This window comes from Podarcis cretensis, assembly GCF_951804945.1.
Source record: "Podarcis cretensis genome assembly, chromosome: 1".
NCBI lineage: Eukaryota > Metazoa > Chordata > Lepidosauria > Squamata > Lacertidae > Podarcis > Podarcis cretensis.
The window spans coordinates 75,119,507-75,139,858 of record NC_137170.1 but is presented as its reverse complement, the minus strand read 5'-3'; the positions used below and the strand labels follow the sequence as shown (position 1 = coordinate 75,139,858).

Sequence of the window (20,352 nt, the reverse complement as noted above, 5' to 3'; positions counted from 1 at the left end):
TAGGGGCAAGCAATAGCAGAATTTGGGAACATATTGTGGGGAGGTGGAGCAGGTATACTATGTAGAGAATCGAGCTGTACATCATTATTGGGCTGGCGCTCTGCAGTGTGTGGCGGCAGCCTGTGTAGCAAGAAATAGGTGGGGGTTTAATAAAAGGGGAGGGGGCTTTTCCACAAATGAACTGAGGGTTGGAGCAGGCCAGCCCAGGGCTTAACCCCCAAACCTATCTCCAAGTGTCACAACTCAAGCCTGGTCTGCACGAAGAAGAGAGCGCTCCTGTGCATGTGCAGAGAGCCTCTCCCCGCACCGCCGAAAAAACCACAGCGAACACCTCCATCCGGGAGAGGGAGGCCGGCTTCCTCTGTTGAGGTGAGTCAGGTTTGAAGCTCTGCAGAGAGTGTAGGGGCGTCGGGACGGCGCGCGAAGCGTTTCTGGGAGGCTTTTACCTCACCGGCGGGGAAGAGGGAGAGAGAGTTGCATTGGCGTGGCCTTCCGCTTGGCGCCGTGAGGTACCGTTTTTTGGGGTTTTTTGTTTTAGTGGGGGGCGGGAGACGGCTTTGAATTGTGCCGTGGGGTGGAGCTCTGCAGCGTGGAGTTGGGGTGGGTGGGTTTGCAGACCAGACTGCCTGAGCGACGAAGAGGAGGGGGCCTTTGCAGTGGGTCGAAGGAGAGGGAGAGCGCGCGCACCCACCACACGCACGCACGCGCGCGCAAACACCTCTCTCCCGGCCTTGCCTCTGGTGGTCTCTTCCGCAGCGTGAGTCTCCCGCCTCTCTTCGCTTCCTTTCCATATACCTGAGGCGCGGCGGGATTGAGCAGGTGGGGGCGTGAGGGGGCGGAAGGGAGAACGCGGGTGTGGGTGCTGCTGTTGCCGTGGGAGGGGGGAAGGAAAGGCGGCTGGGAGAGCGCGCGCAGCCCCGCCAGAGCGGTGGGCGGGAAGCCCCTGGAAGGGAAGCGGGCGCGGGGGGGGGGGGAGGGGAAGGCGCCAAGGCAGAGAGTCCAAGGCGCCTGCTTCGCGCGCGCCGGCTGCGGCTCCTGAGGCGAGGTGAGGGCTCTTTCCCGCGCGGGGTTCTTGCGGGTGTTTTTCGCGTGCAGCTGTTGCTCCAGCTCTGCTTTTCGCTTCCGGAGGGGTCCCCCGCCGCCTCCCCGCTGGTCAGCGTCGGCGTCCGGGAGAGGAGGCGGCGAGCGGGCGGGCGCCAAGCCGCGCGGATGCCGAAGTGGGTGCGCGGTGGCGCGCTCGGCGTGGGCTGAGGAGGGCGATGGATGAACAGTCGCCCCTCCAGGCACACCGGCACTGCCTGGAAACGAAATAGACGCAGGCAGCCCGGCACCAAGCGGTCAATATTAGCGGTTAAAAAAAAAAAAAATATTATGGGTCTGTTTACGTCGCTCCTTAGCGCGCGCGCTCTCTCTCACACACAAGCAAAGCCCACAGTGGCGTCCTGTTGTCCTTCGTGCGTGTGGTTAATACTAAAAACGAGTAATGCATATGTGTGTGTGTGTGTGTGTGTGTGTGTGTGTGTGTGTGTGAAAGATTCCTCCTGTGTTGGTTGGTCAATGTAGGGAGCGCGCTCCAGCTGGGGAAGCGAGGTGCTGTTTGTGTGTTTCAGTTCTAGTCACTGCACTGAGTAGCTAAAACCTGATCTCCCAATTCCGGACTGCAGTAGAATATTAACAACGGCCAACCAGGCTTCTCCCCCTTTCCCCTTCAATGTTCTCCTGGGATAACACTTGACTAAAGCCGACCTGATGAGACAACCCGGAGTCGCAATGGTAGCCCATCACTTTCTGACCAGGCTAGATGCTGAGAAAGCCCTACTGGGTCGGTAGCGCGCAGGTAGTGGAAAGCCCACTGCTTCTGAGTGCTGTTTGCTTGCGACCTTTGTGCGGCAGCCCAGCCACATCGTGGGAAAGGCTGGATGGTTGGAGGGGGGCGGGAGCCACTTTGCTGCGGCTGGTGCAAAGTGAATAGTCTTATAAGAAGGGGCTTTTTTTTTTGTTAGCCAACAGGCAAAATTATTATTTTGTTTCTGGTTAAATCGCCTAAGTTTCATATTAGAGGAAAACCAGCAACGTGATCCTATTTTCCCAACTTTTCCTTTTATTTTAATCTGTCTAATTAAAACGGTCCAAAGTTAGGCACACGTTTATTTATGGCTGAAGAAGTCCTGGGTTTTTGGAATAGGTATTAGACATTAAAAGCCTGCCAGCTGCTTTTTTTTCCTGAGGGGTTGATAACTTGCTGCTTTGGATTTTTAATTTTTAAACCTGTTTTGTTATGTTTCTGCTATTCCCGTAAAGCTTTTTTTTATTGTATAAGAAGAGGTGTATGTGTGTATGTATTAGAGTCAAATCCAGATACAGGCGTCTCATAGGTCTCTGAGGGATGCATGCAGAACTCCAGTAGAATTTTACCTTGTTAATTAAAATTCAGCACTTTAAAAAAAAATGCTGCTTGTTGCTTGTCTTTGGCATCTCATGATCTAGAGAAGCGCAACTCCAGTAGAAGCAATGGGGACAAAAAGCAACCTTTTTGTAATGTCCTTTGTACAGGTTATAATATGAAAGCTGTTGTCAAAAAAGGAGAGCTTCTCCCTTCTCTGGTACCTGTTGTGAGAGATCAAGGCTTGCAGTTGGTCTAAGAGGTTTTCTATTAGACCACTAAAACAAATAACTTGCAAGTGAGAGCCTGTTTGAACCCAAGTGCTTTGGAAAGGGTTACTTGCCTGCATGTCTGAAGACAGGGGTTCTATCCAAGTGAGCAGTGTATGTTATATATATATGGCGAAGGGCTGCAATTCTGGGCCCACCTCAAATTGGTTGCAAGAAATATGCATCTGTGAATATGGTGGAAATGGAAGGCGAGTGAGACCTTAATTAACCTTAATTAGTTTGACTATGCTTTTCCATTATTGTCTACTTTTGTATATTATCTGCCTGTCTGTTATGTGGTTCCAGTATTCCAGACAATCCTTGAAGGCAATCCCCACATCTTGAGAGATCCTGTTCGATGGGGGTGGGGAGAAGGGAGGGGAAAAGGAAAGCATCTGCTGAAATATGTGCTGTGCTAGGTTTATTGGTTGATTATGGGTCTTTTTTAAAATGTGGAATTGTTTTTGGTAATTAAGATGTTTAAGCCTCATCCATTATGTTTTTGTAATAGGAGCTGCAATATGGACATAGTTCTTGATGGAACAGGGAAGTCTGGTAGCCTTTTGTTTTATACAGCAATCACATATGTTCTTGTGACAGACTAAAAATTTGGTCATTAAAAAACCCCTACTTTAATCAGAACCATATTTACTCTGATGGCAATCCTATATTCATCTGTTATGGTTATGTTTTCAGAGCCATGTAGGCTTTTATGACACAATTGTATACTGTATAATGAGCAAATATTCTTTAAAAAAAAATCCTTGAAGTGAGACTATTTTCTGGCTTTACGTTTTGCCATACCATAGTATACTTCTCAAGCTCAGTCTAAGCATTAATGTTAATCTGTGGAAGTTGCTTGGAATATAGTCGTACCTTGGAGCTTGAACACCTTGCAAGTCAAATGTTTTAGCTCCGAACGCCGCTAACCCGGAAGTGAGTGTTCCAGTTTGCAAATGTTCTTTGGAACCTGAACGTCTGATGCGGTTTCCGCAGCTTCCGATTGGCTGCAGGAGCTTCCTGCAGCCAATCCGAAGCCATGCCTTGGTTTCTGAACATTTTGGAAGTCGAATGGATTCCGTTTGACTTCTGAGGTACCACTGCACTTCCTTTGTGGTGACGTTTTCCCGCCTCCACCATACTGTGTTGCACTCCCACATTCCATGTGATTTTTCTACCTAGTCCAGGTAATTTCTGTGCAGTGGCGTAGCGCGGGGGGTGCAGGGGGGGCCGGCCGCACTGGGCGCAACATCTGGGGGGGCGCGCTCGCCGCCTCCGGAGTCACCAAAGAGCCTCGGGTGCAGGCAGTAGCAGAGCCCCATGTCTCGCGGAACCATCGAGCTGTGCGCGCGTCCGGGCTGAAGGCGTCCGGCAGGCAGCGGCTCTCAGCGCTCGCCGCGGTCCCCGCGTGTCAGGGCTGCGGAGGGTGCGCCAGGCAGCCCCTCCTCACAGCCCCGCCGCTGCTGCTGCTGCTGCAGCTGCTGGGCCATGTTGCATTTTCCTCGCCTCTCTGCCCTCCTCCTCCGGGCAAGCAGCGCCGTTTGGGCGGCAGCGCCAGCGGCAATTCGCCTCAGATCACCTGACATGGACCCGCTGCCACCGCCGTGGCTACCTTACCGTAAATACCCCAGCCCAGGCAGCAGCAAGAAGAAGCTGGCAGCGGCGGCAGGTTAGGGGTTAGGGGCGCAAATTACTTGCCTTGCCCCGGGTTAGGGGGCGCAAATTACTTGCCTTGCCCCGGGTCAGGGGGCGCAAATTACTTGCCTTGCCCCGGGTGCTGACAACCCACGCTACGCCGCTGCTTCTGTGGCAGTAGGAACATAAGAAGAGCAGGTCAGCATCACTTCTTGTCCAGCATCCCACTCTGAGTGGCTACTTATGGGGAGCCCCCAAGTAGGGATCTAAGCACAACACCACTCTCCCCACTTGTGATTCCCAGCAATGGTCATTCAGAGGCATATACTGCCTCCAACAATAGTGGTAGAACGTAGCCATCATGTCAGCTGGGATAGGTCAGTAGGTAGAGGATGAGACTCTTAATCTCAGGGTTGTGGGTTCAAGCCCCACATTGGGCAAATGTTTCCTGCATTGCAGGGGTTTGGACTAGATGACCCTTGAGGTCACTTCCAGTTCTACAGTTCTATGATTATATATGGCTAGTAGTCACTGTTAGCAATTTTTTTTGCCATAAATTTGTCTAATTTTCTTTTAAGGCCACCCAGTGTGGCTTGTTCTGGCAGTGGCTACAAAAATAATGTGGGTGGCAGCACTACATGTTGGTGTAATAACAGGTGTAAAGTGCCACTTGAAAACATAGCCTTACACTGAGTTCTGCTTAGATCAGTATTGATACTCTTGTTGATAGTAGTAGTCGAAAATCTCAAGCACAGAAGCATTTCCCAGCCTTGCTACTTAAAAATCCTTTTGAAGATTCCAGGGATTATATGGGCCTTTGGTCTGATCCAACAGGACTTTTCTGAGCATGATAACTGTATCCCAGCAGTGATATTGGCCACCCCCAGTTTGGGGAAAACTACACTGTATCTGCCCCTGAGGAATATGGAACTGTAGGGACTCCACTACAGCAATAGTCTCCCAGATTTGGAACGGCTGAGCCAAGTACAATTATCATTGCATAGTACACCATGTCATTTCTTTACTTTCTCACTGCTTAGACTGCCAATGGCAGAAACTTGCTACTTTGGACTAATCAACCTGCTTGCTTGCCTTTCAACCCTTCCACTGCAATTTATTTTCCTCTTTCATCTTGCCCTTACCAGTGGCTGTACCCAGTTCTGACACAATGCTGGCCTTGAATGCCCAAGTGTTCTCTACTGCAAATAAGTACAGATTCTCTGGTGAGTCCGGCTTAGATGGCAGATTCATGTTTCTGGTGTCCACTTCTAAAAAACAATCAGATATGCACCTAAAACCATTAGAAAAATCCTTATGTTCATAAAGCTGCTGAGACCAGAAGCTCCAGGATTCCATGCAGAGGAAGGAGGAGACACCAAATCTAGATTTTTCACTAGGAAGCTCAAAGGTCTGATAATAGATTTGCAAAGCACCTTATGTGAAGAACTCATAGTCTACTCTACTAAAGAGACTTGGAGAACTTGGACTAACATTTTAGTAAGTAATTTTGTGCCTTACTGTTGTTTGTAATTAATGGTCATTCTTCATTCCATGATGGGGTCCCATGATGAAGTATAAATGACAAAAAATAAAGAACACTATAAATGTTAAATAAGATTAAAAACACAGCGTCCAGCCATTAAAACAGTTCGGCAGCGAGTCATAAAAATAACCATGCCTTTGCTTACACTCCTTCCAATGTACGTGAAAAGATACTGTAAACAGTGACGCAGAGATCAAAGCATTGTACTGCATTAGCAAATGCACCCCCACACCTGGCCACTACCACATAAACACATAATGCCGAAGCAGGATGTGTATTTTTAAGAAACTGGTATGCTGGTTATCTTCACTTTTCCAAGCTGGGGTCAAGTAGTAGTGGTTCCATGTGCTGCCTTGTGGTATTTTCACTATTATTTCCCAAATCTGAATCCCGCCTATGTGCAATTCCAGAAGAGTATTTCACCTTCTGCATGTTAGTGGTTGATAATTTGGCAGCCACAGTAAGATGTAGCACAATTTCCCCCCTACCATTTAGTAAGTAGGCTCTCTCTGTCACTGAGTAAAGTACATTGGCACACCATAACACTTGCCAATAAGCGCTCTAGTATTAGTATTGTGCTTTCTCCTCCATATGTTTTCAGGTGGAAAGCAGGGGTGGGGGGAGGAGGGAGCAGAGAAACAATTGGTGCCAAATCTGCATCTGTGTTAGACTCAAAATTCTGCTTGCCCAAATTGCAGCTGAGTTCCTTAAATAACAAAATTAGCTTTCCTAATTCCCGTTGACTTTTTCTAACCTCCACAGACTTTTGCATAAAAGGCACAAGCGTGAGCATTTATTCTTTTTAACACAAGGGGAATCCCAGGCAATAGGAAGTCTTGATTCATATATTTAAGCAATTTTACTCCACACACTTGCAGTTCAGAACTACAGTACAGAGAAAATGCATTACATGCTATCAGCACAGTTGATACAATACAAGCAGAGACTTATTATGTAGCATCTACCTACTGCTTAGTATATTGGGAAATGTGTTATATAGTTGTGCTATTAAATTCTCATCTCAAGAGCTGTATGCTATACATTACTATGAAGAATGAAATTAAGGGACTAACTGCCCTCACATAGACTGACTGCATATGTCTTCCAGCCTTAACAAAGGAGTAAAATTTCTTGATACCCTAAATGACTGTGCCCTAGAGCAGTTGGTCATGTAACAAGACTAGAGAGATCGCAACTCTGGGCCCTAATCTTTAAGTAGCACCCAATACTTGGTGCAATATGCAAGTGTTGCTGAAACAATTGGGAGCAATGACTATAATGCTATTAAATTAAATATACAATGCTATTAAATTAAATATACAGTACCTCTGGTTGGACGCGGCTGGCTCACCAGCTGCACCTTCGTCACGCTGGCCACGCGACCCGGAAGTGTCTTCGGACGGCGCCGGCTCAGGGCCTCTAGAGTGAGATGAGCACGCAACCCTAGGGTCGGACACGACTGGCCCGTACGGACAGGGGTACCTTTACCTTTACCTTTTTACCTCTGGTTACGAACCTAATTCGTTCCAGAGGTCTGTTCTTAACCTGAAACCGTGCTTAACCTGAGATACTACTTTAGCTAATGGGGCCCTCCCACTGCCGCTGCACGATTTCTGTTCTCATCCTGGGGCAAAGTTCTTAATCAGAGGTACTACCTCCGGGTTAGTGGAGTCTGTAACCCAAAGTGTTTGTAACCCAAAGTGTTTGTAACCCAAGGTGTTTGTAACCAGAGTTACCACTGTACATTTAAATGTACATTTTAATCACCAATCGCCAAGTAAATCCAACATGGTAACATGTGATATCAAAAGAGGAAACTGCCCAGAAATGAAGATGAAAGGCAAAGCCAAGAGGGTCAAATCAATCCAAAACATCTTCACTGAGCTATGACCCCAGAGTCTGCCGGTTCAGACCCCATGAGTGTATATGCAACATATTTTTTTTTATTTTTTTTGCCCCAACGTGCATCACTTTACACTTGTTTATATTGAACTGCATTTGCCATTTTACCATCCATTCACTCAGTTTGGAGAGGTTGTTTTGGAGCTCTTCACAACCTTTTTGTTTTAACAACCTTGAACACTTTAGTATCAGCAAACATGGCCATTTCACTACTCAGTCCTAACTCTAGATCATTTATGAACAAGTTACAAAGCACATCCAGCAGGGACTTCACTTTCTCTATTCCTCCATTGGGAGAACTGTCCATTTATTCCAGTTCTTCTTGTTGTTAACCAGTTCCTGACCCACAAGAGGAACTCTCCTCTTATTACCTGACTGCCAAGCTTTACTCAGAAATCCCTGTTTCACCGTACGAATGGAAGCCAGACAGCTGTGGCCATTCATGCTACTAGTTTCTAAACCTAAACACACCAGTGAATAAGCCCCATTGATCATAGTAGAATTTACTTCCAAGTGAGCATGTGTAGGATTAGTTATGACTATTAATCTTTAATGTGTGATGCATTCCTAAATCTTATGAATAAATATGAGAAATGCAGAGTTTTAAAACATTTTCAACATGTTGTAGATGATTTGACGTACAATTACTTTGGGGAATTTCCCCCCTCACCATTTTTTATTAACCCTGCTCCCATTCCAGACCCGTTTTGGAGAGGGAGGGAAGTTCTACCTTACAATGCATAGCTATGTAAGTCTACTCAGAAATAAAACCCATTTAGTTCAATCAAACATACACGTATCTAGGAGTATAGGATTGCAGTCTGAATCCATGTCTGATAAGTGGCACTTCTTTTAAAATATCACATGTTTCTCTACTTCTACACTGAGCTAAATATGAAGCATCTAAGGACTGACTTGTTTTTCTGTTACCTTTGCTAGCTGTTAATGGCTTCACTAACACAAGTGATACAGTGCTTCTCTATTGGCCAGGATTCAACTAGCTTTGCGCTGCGCTAGTGGAAGCTTATGCAAGGACTACCATTGGGGGTTTTCCCCTTCCCACCCCATGGTCTCTGTACACTTCCCCCAAATCCACGTGGTATGTGTGTGTGTGTGTGTGTGTGTCAGAAAAACCTCCAGAGCAGCACAGATAGGAAGAAGAATGGGAATCACTTTGTGTGGCAAGCTGAAATCTTGTCCTGATGGACCAGTGATGTTGAACTTGAATTCCTCCATTAGGTCTCAATGGATGGCTTCTGTTCTGAAGAATAAAAATGATGAGGCAGAGTGTATGTTAATATTTGAATTTTGATAAGTCGTTAAAAATAAAAGCCTACTTTTTTATAGTTTGTACAACCTGCACAACTTCTGTAAAACTTAAGGTGACCCATTCTTTCCACTGTATAATAGAAATCTACTTTTTCCAGCAAATTAACACTTTGAAAGCTTTTTAGTGGTAAAGCACCCCAGGCAAGTGCATTGCTAGGCAATTATAATATGCTACCACTGATATATAAAAGGTGCAAGGCTGCAGACCAAAATGGCTTTTAGCACCAGAGGGGGGAAAACACTGTAATTGCCTTAAAATGCAGTGCCTGGAGTGTCTAGCTTCCATTATGAACTGGAATTCATGCATTTTACATGTGTGCACATGCACACCACAGAGAGAGCTCCCTGAGAAAAAGCAATTTGTGAGTGTGTGTCATCACATAAATAAATGGCACCAATAAACCAACAGAACGTTTAAAAGTAATAGATATAATTTGCATGTATATGCTTGCAAAACTGTGCATCTGAAATTTAGGGTGGTTCCCACTCCCACTCCCTTCCCTTTAGCATGTGAAAGTTTTTGAGAAACGCTGTGGAGTCCCTAAGACAGTTGGATGGTGCCTTGTATGCCTCCTCCTGGCAACTCCTGCAGCCAAGCTGGTGCCAAACGTATTGCTCTGCTTTCATTTGGCCCATACCAGCGAGGCTGAGAGTGGGGGGTCTTGTCATCTGGGCAGCCCAGGACCTTCATGCACACTGCCTAGGTTTGTGCCCTGAGGAGGTCACTTCAGTGCTGTTAACGCATCACTTAGACTTCACCCCCAGAGGCGAATTCCATTGTCTCTCAAAGCAGATAGATGCCAGCTATCAGTGCAAGCTTTTCTACTTGCCAAGTGGAACAAACCCCCTTTCCTCCCTCTGAATGCTGTCCTGGGGGTTCTCTTGTGCCCCTCAGAGCTGATTGAGGGGTACAGGGGAAGGAGGGGAGGAAATCTGGCTCTATGTGTGGGGTAGCATTTCCTTGCCACTAGTCTCCTACATCACTGGGCTTGGGGTAACATTTCAAGACCAGATACCATTTTGTTGAGACTGCGTCATGAAACACAGGCAAGCTTATGTACTGTTTGTCACCTGGAATACATTAAACATTCCCAATCCTTTGTGTGATCAGATGCAGCATGCAGGTTTCAAAGATTTCTCTTGCAATCACACCTAGACCCTTGGCACTGAAAAAAGCTGCAGTTCTCAAGAGTGTTGCATTTTAGTAAGCCTGGAGGCGTGTAGAATGCTCAGTGACTTAGAAAGAGAACAAAAACAGTGGCCTAGCAGAATTAGGTAAATTTTTGAAAATATATTCTGTTCGTTAATTGGTTGCCTCTGCAGAGTTTACTGCAAACACAAGCAACTTCTTCTTTATTGAATTTATATACCGCCCTATACCCAGAGGTCTCAGGGCAGTTCACAGAAGAAAATCAAAATATATAACTACAGAATACACAGTCAAAACAAAAACCCACCACATTTTGAAAGGGCATAGGATATCAGTTAAATCAACCAAAGGTCTGCTTAAAAAGGAACTTTTTTGCCTGGCACCTAAAGGTGTATCATGAAGGTGCCAGGTGAACTTCCCTGGGGAGAGCATTCCACAGATGGGGAGCCACTTCAGAGAAGGCCCGTTCCCGTGTTGCTACCTTCCAGACCTTTCGAGGAGGAGGCACATGAAGAAGGGCCTCAGAAGATGATCTCAGGGACCGGGCAGGTTCATATGGAAAGAGGTGGTCCTTGAGGTATTGCGGTCCTGAGTCATTTAAGGCTTTTAGGTCAAAACCAGCTCTTAGAATTAATAGTGAGCTAGTAGTTCTGGCTGAATGCACTGGACATTTTTGCCTACCTAGGTAGCAGTTGCGGAAGAATAACCCTGAGTCAGTAACCATAGGCACACTTGGCTATGGAAACAAGCTGTTTAATATATTTTTGGGGTTCCATTTGTAGATTCTCTTTAAATATTTTATGATGTGGCAGGGATCTGGTGCATAGTGTAAAATTCACTATGTTGTGCAAAAAGATGTGGGACTCTGGCTTGGGTGCTGTGCCTTTAAAAGCTGTGCAACAGGTGAGCATTCAGCACAGATGCTACATTTCCCTAGTGTGAACATGTAGTGAAGAGGAAATCTTTATATGTTGAATTTCTGCCTATTAAGAAGCTTCAAGTACAGGCAGATGCTCTGGATGCAAATACAGTGGTGCCTCGCAAGACGAAATTAATCCGTTCCGTGAGGCTCTTCGTATAGTGGTTTTTTCGTCTTGCGAAGCAAGCCCATTGACAGCTTAGCGGATTAGCGCTATTAGCGGTTTAGCGGCTTTTAGCGATCAGCTGTTAAGCGGTTTATCAGCGGATCAGCTGATAAGTGGCTTAGCGGCTTAGGAAAAGGGGGGGGGAAAGGGAAAAAAACCCGCAGGAACTCACAAGACATTTTCGTCTTGCGAAGCAAGCCCATAGGGAAATTCGTTTTGCGAAGCGCCTCCAAAACGGAAAACCCTTTCGTCTAGCGGGTTTTCCGTCTTGGGAGGCGTTCGTCTTGCGGGGCACCACTGTAACCACCATTCCTAAGAAATGTAAAATTCTCATCTCCAGCTATGAAGTGTGTGTCTGGCCTAATTTGGACACAGGAGAACACATTGAGAGAATTCTAATTTCCTAGAGAGAGAACTTGGTGCTTTTCAAACAATAGATCATCTGATATTTTACATAGCAGCCAGACACATTCTAGGACAAGGCTGGCACACCCAGGGAACATCTAGAGTTTCTGGAAATTAGTACCCTTACTTTTTGCCTGCTGCATCTGAAAATGTTAACTGTAATTTGGAGGAGCCAAAACCAATCCATCTTTCTCTGTTGCATACTGCCAGCCAGAGTGAGCTTTAAAACAGGAGCATTTAGGATTAAATCATACTGAGGGCCAGACTAGAAAGAACTGTTAATTGCACACGGAATGGGGAGAGGAAGCTTAACTCTTTCTCTTCCTGCTATGGTCCCAACAAGAATCCCTTCATAGAAGCTGCTATTTGCATCTCGAGGGAAGCTCCCATTGGTGCCAGTAGAGGCCTCCCTGGAAATGCAAATAGCAGCTGCAGATAGAATGAAACTTCAAATCCCCCCCTGTCCTGGTCCTGAGGCTGCTGTTCTGCCTTCCCTGTGGCTGCTATCAACATGACCAAAAAGAACTGAATCTGCTCATCGACTGAATTCATTTGCCAGGCCCAGAGCTGCATTGGCTGCTTCAGCCTTAAGGGAAAAGTCTGCAAGACTGAGCAAAGCCCCCTCCCCAACAAGAGCTTAAGGTGGTTTGGAAGAGGGATTGCTGCCCATGGTGTACACACTTCTCCCGCTAGTGACCCTGATAAACACTGTAAGGTACCCTGATGTATTACAGCATCTTTAGAAGGATCAGACCACTGAGAGGTTAATTACATGAGAGCAGGATTGAAAGACCATGCGGTTTATCCACTGAAAGCTAAACGGGACCTTAAATTACAGTGACATTGCAAAATTCCAGTAAGGAAATTATTTTGAGAAAACATGTTGACATTTATTTTTCACCCCTGTTAGAGGCATATGTTGTTGATTTTCAAGTATGGGAAGCCTGCAAACAGGACCTAAGTACAGCATCATCACTCTCACTCTTCATGATTCTCAGCCACTATACACAGGTGTACAGCCTTGAATAGTAGTAGACCATGTTGCTGTATGGTACTCTATGTGGAGTCTTCATTTTGAGTACCAAGGCTGAGGTGTGCTCAGATCCATTCCTGGTTATCCCCAAGTTTTCTTTATTTCAGCAGTCTAATTTATATTAGGGGAGTTGCTATTGTTCAACTACTTAGACGTTTGTTTGTTTTTACAATCAAACAATATATAAATATTGTTACCGTATTTTTCGCTCCATTGGACGCACCCGACCATAGGGCGCATCTAGTTTTTAGAGGAGGAAAACAAGGAAAAAATATTCTGAATCAAATGTTGTATAAACTACTGTATTTAATAAACAACCGGTATATCAGAATCACATTACAGCCATGTAAAGTGAACAGCAGTCAACAATGGCATTAAGAACCATCATCACTGTCATTAACAAATGAAGAGAGACTTTAAGGTTTGAGTACTCTTCTAGTCTTTTGTGAACCCCAAGAACTCATCACTGCTAAAGTCAGAATTTATGAAGCTCAGTTGCTCACAGTCACTGACATCACTTTCTTCACTATCTTCATGTAAAATACCATCTTCGTATCCATCCAAAGCATTGCTAATGCCACATTTTTTCCTCTCAACCCTCTTCCTCCCCTCTCTCAGCGAACAGCCTGCCAGCTGCTCGCAAACATTCCCTTTACTTGAATAACAGTCAAGAAACAACCAAGCAGAGCTTCTCAGGGCCAGGCTTGGGAGGCTTTCCTTTTCCCCACTTTTTTCTCTCCCCCCCCCCAGCAGAACAGTCCCCTTTTCCAGCCTCCTCCTCTCCATCCCTTTCACCCAAACTCCTCAGGTGACGGCTACAATTTCTCCCCTTCACTGCTCCCTCTCCTTTGCCCTCTACCATGACTCTCCACTCACGGCAACCTATGGTACCTCATCTCCCTTCACCCAGCTTCTTGGTCCCCCTCCTCTCCGTCCTCTTCTTCCCCTCTCTCAGTGAACAGCCTGCCTGCTGCTCCAGACCTTGAGGGGAAGGGCAGGCTGCTGGCAGAGCAGCACCCCCACCCCCATTCAGCAGCCCAGGAGTGTGGGGCATGGGCGCACAGCCTGCCCACTGCTCCAAACCTTGAGGGGAAGGGCAGGCTGCTGGCAGAGCAGCACCCCCCACCCCCATTCAGCAGCCCAGGAGTGTGGGGCATGGGCGCACAGCCTGCCCACTGCTCCAAACCTTGAGGGGAAGGGCAGGCTGCTGGCAGAGCAGCACCCCCCACCCCCATTCAGCAGCCCAGGAGTGTGGGGCATGGGCGCACAACCTGCCCACTGCTCCAAACCTTGAGGGGAAGGGCAGGCTGCTGGCAGAGCAGCACCCCCCACCCCCATTCAGCAGCCCAGGAGTGTGGGGCATGGGCGCACAGCCTGCCCACTGCCCCAAACCTTGAGGGGAAGGGCAGGCTGTTGGCAGAGCAGCACCCCCCACCCCCATTCAGCAGCCCAGGAGTGTGGGGCATGGGCACACAGCCCTCCCCTTGCTCCAAAGCTTCCCGGGGCTGCAGAGGGAAGCCGAGGCTGCCGGCAGATGAGCGCAGCTCCACCACCACTACCAAAGACCAGTCCAAGAGTGTGTCGCACTCGGGCAATTTGGCTCCAGGGACCACACATTCGCTCCATAGGACGCACAGACATTTCCCCATACTTTTTAAGAGTAAAAAAGTGCGTCCAATGGTGCGAAAAATACGGTAAATAAAAATAAACAATTGACTCTTTTGTTGTGACTAGATCCCATTCCATAATTTCTATCAGTACTTGCTCATGACTGAATTTTGCCCTTTGTGCAGAACTGTTCCCCTACTAATATATTTTTATTATATTCCAAGTGGTCAGTCTTACTTTTGAAAACAGCTGAGTACAAGTTATTTTTAAAAGGTTATGGAAGCTCTAATGCACATACTAGGTTCCCTCCACCAAAGAGGTTTCGCTTTTCAATGAACAGAGCCCACTTGTTTGTGTATTCCTTTGTACAGCTCCTTTCACTGAAATAATAAATGAAGATGCCCATGTATTCTGAAATTGCATACTGTATCAACAATGCAAACTATGGGCAGTCTGGATTGGGATAGTATGGTGGCAGAAACGATTGCAAAAAAGATCATAAAGATGCCAACGGATATTTGCATTTACTGTCTTGAGTATCTGTGAGTCTAGTGTAATATGGTGTGTGTTAATGAATTTTTAAAAATAGAAGCTGACTTTAAACTGGAAAACATTAGCCCCCACCCAAAAAAAGAAACCACAGTCACGACTTGCCAGGTAAAAAACCCACCCTCTATTAAATAGTAAGCTACTTCTGGTGTGAATCATATCCTTTTGAAGTATGTTTTCTAGGTGATTGAAGTCATATGGGTTGATTGATAGTTGAGTTATATAAATGTAGGTTCCTGCCCCACACCCTAATTTAAGTACACAATGGATATCAATATTTTTTTTAGCCTATTAAGCTCTCTTCCATACAGTAACTAACACAAGACATCAAACATCTTAAAAACAGATAGTGTTGTTATCCTGATTTTGGTGGACCACAGAGGTTGCTGATTTTGGTCGACCATCTGCCAGGTTTGTAAGACAAGCCCTCTTGAATTCTTGGTTTGAATCCAACATAGTGCTAAGTAAGCATTCCTCAGTGCAAGAATTTCTGCTCATTCAACAAAACATTCTCCCCCTGTGTACCCCCTAAATATGTTATAGGGGTTACTCCGACCCCCCCAGGGACAGATTTGGGGCACAGGAGGAGAAGGGAGGAAAGACCTGTTGCACAGGTAGAAATCCTTGTCCTGACAGGATAGGTTAGTTGAATCCTGCCCCTTCTGTTGGAATTCAGTATCTTTTCATAGTTGAAAAAACAAACAAACCCTGACCAGACAGGCAAACTCTTTGGCTAATGATTGACACTAAGGGATGCATGTGGCCACCGTAATTAGTGGCCATTGGTTACATATGCACCCTCCAGGTTTAAATGCAGTATGCCTCTTGAAGTCGACTGCTGTGGAGCAACACCATATCCCATTATGTGCTGAAGTACATTTGGAATCTTTTATGTCCTCAGAGTTATGCTCTGGGTTAAGAGAGAGAATGAATGGAAATCTTTTTCCATAATCTTTATCAATGCCGATTTTCATGTTGCCTTTTATGAAACCATTACTGCCTCCCAGTGGTACAAGCTAGCATCAGATATGAAATAAAAGAGAGTTTGTGAGTGCAGAAGCTGATGAAGTATGTGTAGCCAATTTCATCTGTTATTGTGTTTGATACTGGTATGCTGAGTTTTGTTAGACTATAATGGTGTTTTGGATAGCAATAAGCACAGTGAGATACAGTATATATATAACCCCAGCTGAAGGATAAGATGATGCACTATTGAATACAGTCGTACCTTGGTTCTCAAACGGAATCCGTTCTGGAAGTCCGTTAGACTTCCGAAAACATTCAAAAACCAAGGTGCAGCTTCTGATTGGCTGCAGGAGCTTCCTGCAGCCAATCAGAAGCCACAGAAGCAGCGTCAGACATTCGGGTTCCAAAGAACGTTTGCAAACCAGAACACTCACTTCCGGGTTTGCAGCGTTCAGGAGCCAAAATGTTCAAGTTGCAAGGCGTTCGACAACCAAAGTACAACTGTATTCAAGCTATTTTTTAAAAATACTATGTGGAAGAGAGACTTTATAATGGAGACATCTCCCCCCCACCCCACCCTGTTTGTGCCCATGATGGCGCATTGGGCTACCACCTGGCTGAAACTAAGCAGACTTGGGTCTATATGTCACCTTGGGTTCCATGATGGAAGAATGGTGGAATACAAATGTAGGGTAGGATGGTCATCATCATCATCATCATCATGAAGCTGGAACTTCTGTGTTAAAATCAGCTAGCTTAATAAATAAGTACTTGAGAAAGTTTACGCATCTGACTATGTCTGCATTAATGTGTCAAAGCAATTCTACCCGTAGGCAAGTAAGGAAGTGTTCAGATTTGTGACTCCTTTTTGTCTCTGCTGCCACAGGAAACCTTTACAGGAAGAGTAGCAGGATCCCATATTAGCAGAATCCCATTATCCAAGGTAGCTACAAACTGTAGTAGTAGTTGTAGTAGTAATAATAATAATAATAATAATAATATGATTTCAAAATTATTAGACCTGTCAGTAGCTCTTTGTGTTTGTTGATTGTATTGTTTGTATATTGTGTTTGTAGGTGAAATATTCATAAAGAATCACTGAGAGTTAATATCTGGTTCTTTTATTTGTGGTCTTCATAATTTTGCAGGTAATTGGTAGGTAGCTAATGGACTGAGTAGTATAATAGATGAATGAAAGTATCAATCCTTCTACAACATATAGCCAGATGTTTAAATGACAGAGAAGTCCTTCAGCAGTTCCCTCTTGGAAGAAGATATGAAACTACATTTCTGTGATGTGGAATTGCTCCATTGCTAGCTCAGCTAGACAGCTAGGTGCTTGAGCAGAATGGGGCATTTCTTCTCAGGGTCTAATAATGCATGGATGACCAGCACATACACCCAAAGAGGCTTTCCCTGATGTCCTGCCCCCTGCTGAAATCAGGTTTGCACTAAACCTATTGTAGACAACAGAATGCATTTTTCAACACTAATTATGTCATGGGAACGATTTGGGAACCCCCAGGGGATGTACTCTGTCGCTTGAAATATCCCCAGATTCACCCTCCCGACTTCTTTCCCTGATCACAGCATTCAGCACTCTGCTGCATGGCCACATTCTAACCTTTCCCTGGGTAGCATTTGCATGGTGAATATGATATGTGATGCTAATGATGTAGCTGCAGCATTCTCTATTTCCTGTTATTGTGATGTTTTTTTAAAAAATGTGCAGCCAGAGTCTCAGAAATCTCCTCAAGTCCATTTCTATATCTGTGGAGGAACTGGGTCACACATTAGGTTGTATGAGCAAATACGTTCTCAGGGATGGTAATGCGAAGAAAATTCCATAACATCTGATTCAGCCCACACTTTCTTGTCTCACACCTTAATGTGTGCCAGTTGGAAATTGCTGTTAGATTGGTTCTGAGCCTTCTTTGTGAAAGAATCTATATTAATGGACTTCTTGGAAATTGGTCTACATTTTGTATTAGAAAATGATTGCAAGTGCTTCCTTAAATTGTGTTTTGAAGGAATAATTGATACATAATCACATTTGATGATGAGTCTTCTTTTTATTTATTTATTTTTTGCCAGGATGATAGGCTACTTAAGAATAAACAGCCCTGCAGGATCAAGTGAAGAGTCCATCTAGTCTAGCAGTCTCTTCCTAACATTGGCCAGCTGCATGCTTCTGGAAGGCCCACCAGGAGGCTAAATTTTACAAGAAAACAATGTGGTGGTGTGACCACTTTTCTGAAAGATGCTGTCTTGAATATTGTCTCTGGTCATAGTGAACTGCTGTCCCATAGAGATCCAGTTCTTGCACTTGGATAAAATCAACACTTATATGATTTGAGGGTAGCTACATTATTGGGTTTAATTCTGTAGATAAGTTTTATTATTCATGCAGATTATGCATGTGTGAGACTCCTAGGATGAATCGGAGCACATAGTAATACATTTCTCTGCTTAAGATTGTTTCTTGAAAGTCTTAACAGTTCTCACTTCATGATACTGGATTCTTAAATGCAATTGGCACTATCTACCCACCTTCATTTCTGTGAAAGGTTCCCCTACCCCCCAAAATTGTTGCCTCTTTTGTTAAGAAGTGTGGAGAAAGGATTCCTGGTAGAGTTGCTCTGATGTATAAAATGGCTTTTCTTTGTCCATATGTAGTATTAGTAAACAACCTCTAGTGCAAAACTTACTCTGAATGCAGTTGAAGTCCTTACATGTACAAGATATTTCAAAAGTGCAACTGGTTTCCTCATATATTTAGTCACACTTGAACTTCGGAAATATTTGATCTTTCTGTAAAGGATACATAAAAGCATGCCTTGCCCTATTTTTCATGGAGCAGCATATTTGCAGTGGATAGTTTTGTATAGTTGGAGTGGCCATGTGTTTTAGGCAATGGTTAGCAGTCGTGCCAGGGGAGCCACTGCAGCAAAAGTGAGGGACAAGTCTCTGAAGTGTGCTATGTTGATCCCTGGGGCAAGTAAGATGAGCCCTCTCTAGATTTTTGCTTCTGTCTTCAGAACCAAGTATGCTGCAGAGCAGTTTCAGGAAACATTCATCGTCGAACCAGGGACTAGTTCTGCTTTTAAGTACCCTGACTTTTGGTGGAGTGTTAAGCTCTTCAAACATTTTGAAGATTTCACTATATACCGTACTTGCAGAATGTCAGTACAAGAATTGATGTTCTTTAGATTAAAGAGTAAAGGTAAAGGTAAAGGGACCCTGGACCCCAGGTTCCTAAAAGCAACTAAGTTTTTGCCCCACTGCTAGAATCATTTCCTGGGACGATTTTAATTGGGCCATTTGCTAATGTTGACAAAAAATTGTGTTGTTACGATTAGTTATTTCTAAATCAAAGCTTAAATTTATACACATCAGCAATGGTTGGTGATTGTTTTCTGTGCACTTCCCAATTCTAAAGTTCACTATCAGATTTACAATGTCACAAAGGACCAGCATATAGTTGATGACACTACACCCTGGTTGGGGGGGGGGGTTGTAAATTCCCTGTTCTTATCACCATCTATTGAACCATTCACAATTTGTAAGTTAAAATTATTACACAGCTCAAGCAAGCATATACCTTCCCTATTTATAACCTTATCTCTAGAGAGTCTTCCTATTTTCATTGAATGTGCGACACCATTGGTGGTATTCCAATTTCATACTCACCCTAGCATTAAATTGTCGGCTATCATTAATGAGATGTTTGGGTATCTATCAATCAAACTTTCAATGTAAAAGTTTCATTGTGACCAATTCTCAACAGAGATATTACTCGATGTAGCAAGGAGGGATATTGACATTTATAAGCAGCAAAATATCATTTTTGGAAGTTAAAAGTAGAGCTTGTGCAAATGAAGAGAATTTTTTCTAACTGTTTGACTTCAAACTCTAGGGTGTCTTTAAACAGACCACAAAGCATTGCTTTAGGCCGGCCCTTGGAGTTAGGTTTCGATGCAGGGATCGTATAAGATCGTATAACTCCCCAAATGCATTTCTCATTCATACTCCATGAAGAGCACACTTTTTCTTTCTTTCATGCTTTAGGAGAAGGTAGTAGTAACTGATGATTCAGCTGGGAAAATCCAGGAATTGTACATAGAGTGACTGAATGCTTGGTAAGTTTATAGTATCTGCCATTTGCATAGAAAAGGAGCATGAAACTGTTCTCCAAATATGTAACAGGAAGGTCAGCTTTGATCTTGTGTGATTCAGCAGAAGATCTTAAGAGGTTTACTACAGGTTTCTATTTGTTGGTTCAAGGGAAATCCCACATATATATTGTAACATGATGATGTCGATCCTGTGTAAGTGATGTCAGGTATAGAAACTAATATCACACATAATCTTCACACAGGATTTGTGTAATTCCTTACAGAAGTAACTTTTATGTGAGAATTTTGTAAGTTGTGAAACAAGCTTTAGTAAGTCCTGCACAGTATAGAGGCTGATTACTCATATTCCTGAATTGGGC

General features: G+C 44.6%; 2 protein-coding genes across 12 annotated transcripts in view; one reads left to right on the top strand and one right to left on the bottom strand.

Annotated features, from left to right (window-relative positions):
• The window catches only part of GTF2H1 (general transcription factor IIH subunit 1), a gene marked incomplete at its 5' end in the record, with an annotated part of 324,820 nt that overhangs the window by 23,137 nt on the left and 281,331 nt on the right, over positions 1-20,352 (bottom strand). The gene's annotated exons all lie outside the window — the stretch shown is intronic.
• The window catches only part of PTPN5 (protein tyrosine phosphatase non-receptor type 5), a 66,931-nt gene continuing 46,658 nt past the window's right edge, over positions 80-20,352 (top strand). For 3 of the 11 annotated variants that reach the window (XR_013841615.1, XM_079987309.1, XM_079987307.1), the window contains exon 1: positions 607-757. The gene's annotated coding sequence lies outside the window, so the exon portion shown is untranslated. Of the gene's footprint in view, positions 370-413; positions 510-606; positions 820-970; positions 1,046-19,925; positions 19,997-20,352 lie in introns of those variants that run through there. The other 8 variants (XM_079987312.1, XM_079987310.1, XM_079987311.1 and 5 more) reach the window with 8 other exon arrangements.